This window comes from Oncorhynchus clarkii, unplaced genomic scaffold (assembly GCF_045791955.1).
Source record: "Oncorhynchus clarkii lewisi isolate Uvic-CL-2024 unplaced genomic scaffold, UVic_Ocla_1.0 unplaced_contig_10086_pilon_pilon, whole genome shotgun sequence".
In the NCBI taxonomy this organism is placed as follows: domain Eukaryota; kingdom Metazoa; phylum Chordata; class Actinopteri; order Salmoniformes; family Salmonidae; genus Oncorhynchus; species Oncorhynchus clarkii.
In genome coordinates, this window is record NW_027260142.1 from 1 (window position 1) to 2,726 (window position 2,726).

Below are 2,726 nucleotides of genomic sequence, written 5' to 3' on the forward strand. Positions count from 1 at the left end.
CGGGGGTCATACTCGTCTGCAGCTGGGGGGGGAGCGAGAGCGGAGGATGGAGGAAGAGGAAGAGAAGAGCCGAAAGAAAGTGGCGGAAGGGCTGAACAGAAGGAGAAGGAGTCGGAGGGAGGAGGAGGAAAAGAGGAGGAGAGAGCTGGGACAGAGAAAGAGGACGGGACAGGAGAGGTGGTCGGGACAGAAGAAGAGGTGGCCGGGATGGAAGGAGAAGGAGTCGGAATAGAGGTTGGGAAGGAGGTTGAAGGAGAAAAGGAAAAGAAAAAGAAGAAGAAGAAGACGGCGACGAGGATGGAGGAGAGGGTGAGAGTGGAGAGTCCAGAGAAGACAACAGGGGAGAGGGAGGAGACGGAGGAGGTTGTAGAGATGGAACCAGAAGGAGAGGCGGCCGGAATGGAGGAAGGGAAGGAGGTAACAGGTGAAAAGAAGAAGATGGCGATGGGGGATGGGATGGTAACAATAGAGAGGGCAAAGTTGGAGGAATTGAAAGACATGATGAAGGCTGTAGTAGAGAGAAGAAAGGCAGAGGAAAAGGCAAAGGAGAGGGAAAGAGCTGCGGTCTGCGAGGGACATGCGGGCCCTTTTAACCCTCCGTGCAAGAGGGCAAAGAAGGTGGGGAGGAGGAGGGGTGAAAAGAAGGGGGATGGGGAGGTGGCGGGGCCCTCGTGGGCTCCGTCTCCATCTTCCTTTAAACCCCTCTCAGAGCTTGACCTCCCGGGTATGGCTCGGAGCTGGATGATGGAGGGGGAGGCGGATTTCCTCTTTTTGGAGGCCACGTCCCCGGTTCGGAGTCCAGAGGAGGAGGGGGTGATGGACTTGAGTGGGGGGCAGGTGCCGGGTGGCGTTGCTGTATTCAGGGGAGGGGGGACGGTGGGAAATGGGGGTGATGTAGGGGTTTCACGTGTGGAGGTGAGGTCACAGTTGGTCGAGACAGAGAAGAAGAGCACTGGGTGAGAGATTGTGGTAATAGAGGTGATGTAATTTGATAGTCTGTAGGTGATTGATTATTTGGTTTTTGGATATGGTTATAGTTGATTCATTTTTGAATGATTATTTGTAGTTTGTTGAAATTGGATATTTAAGTTGACTGAATTTTGGAAATGTATTGTTTGGTTATTGAACGTAATAAATATATTTTACAAAAAAAAAAAAAAAAAAAAAATCTGTTCTTATCAGTTTAATATCTGATACGTCCCCCATCGGGGGACTACATATTAAATGGATTTTTCGAACAGGGAGTCGGAAATGGGGCTTGCTCCGTCCGCTCCACGCATCGACCCGGTATTGCAGTACCTCCGGGAACGGTGCAACACTTTTCTCACGTTGTCAAGGAAAAATACAAATTCACAAAGGTATGTAATTGGCTGGCTGGCTGGCTGGCTGGCTGGCTGGCTAGCAGAAGAAGAAGAGAAGGAAAGAAAAACATTCAAACTCTTAGAAAGGCGAAGCGCCCTTCAATGGGGTCCCCCGTTTCCCGCCATTTTACTTAAAAAAAAAAAATAAAAAAAAAAATTTGGGCCAGGATTGTGTGTGTGTGTGTGTGTGTTTCTCTCTCTCTCTCTCTCTCTCTCTCTCTCTCTCTCTCTCTCTCTCTCTCTGTCTGTCGCTGTGCCTCTGTGTCTCTGTGTCTGTGACCTTCTTTTTATCCACAGACAGCCCTCGAAAACTTGGAAGAGTGGGTTCCGGGAGCACCCGCGGGAACCCTGCCTAGAGTGCACAGAGTGTGTCTCGGGCCCCGACCTCTTGACTTCCATATGACTCTGGTTTCTCTTCATTACGCACAAGCCTTTCGCCTTTTACTAAAGACTTCCGTGGAGAGGAACACTTACGAGTTCAACGTATTTTTGGAGCGGCTTTGCTTCTTGCAGAGCCCGGTATCTTGTTTCAAGAGAAATTGACAGAGATGGGCCAGGATAGTGACTTAAAGACGCATTAGCGACTTTTTCCCCAAAAAAACACCTGCCTGTCGCCAGGGAAACAAACGGTGGGTGGGTGGGTGGGTGGGTGGGTGGGTGGGTGGGTGAGTGAGTGGGGGTGGAGGGAGAGAGGAGCTGGCTTTTGCCAACCCACCCGCTGAGGTCTGTCGAGACCCCCGGGGGTCCGGCGGTTTCAGGGTTCCATTTGTGGGTTATCGCTTCTCGGCCTTTTGGCTCAGTACAAGCTTGACACCGAGGTGTCCTAGAGCCCCTGAGCCAAGAGGTCGTCCTAGGAGGGCGGTAAGAATTTTTTCGTGCGGAAAACAAAAAGAAATTTTTCCTTTTCTATTTTGAGTATTTTTCTCTGTTTTGAAAAATGGCTCGGTTTTCTACACCAAAGATGCCTGGGATCGGTATAGCAAATACTGTGAGGTTTGCCTGGAGGAATAAGGAGATGGAGCCGTTTGGAAGGGAGACGTTTGGAAGGGCCATTTTGATCGGGTCCCTAAAGTTGGAGGTGGGAGAGGTGCTGTGCCTCCAGGCAAATCCGGGGGAGGCATCTTTTGATGTGACGTTGAAGAAGGAGGAAAAATTTGAAGAAGTGCTGAAGAAGGCGAGAGAGGTGGGAAAGGAGAAACCGATGTGCAATTACGAGGTGACCAGCCTGGGAAAAAGTAATTTCAGGCTGGTCACAGTAAATATGTATAACCCTCATGTGACTGACGAAGAGGTGAGGTCTTTTTTGGGCCGGTATTTGGACAATATATCAACGGCAAGGCTCATAAGGGACTCCCTGGGCTTCTG

General features: G+C 50.3%; 2 non-coding genes across 2 annotated transcripts; both read left to right on the top strand.

Moving 5' to 3' along the window:
* Nucleotides 1-1,135: 1,135 nt before the first annotated feature.
* On the top strand, nucleotides 1,136-1,321 carry LOC139401165 (U2 spliceosomal RNA). Its single transcript, XR_011632895.1, has one exon. It is a non-coding gene; the product is annotated as a U2 spliceosomal RNA (small nuclear RNA).
* Nucleotides 1,322-1,761: 440 nt separating this feature from the next.
* On the top strand, nucleotides 1,762-1,878 carry LOC139401166 (U5 spliceosomal RNA). The gene has a single exon (XR_011632896.1). It is a non-coding gene; the product is annotated as a U5 spliceosomal RNA (small nuclear RNA).
* The last annotated feature ends 848 nt before the right edge of the window (nucleotides 1,879-2,726 follow it).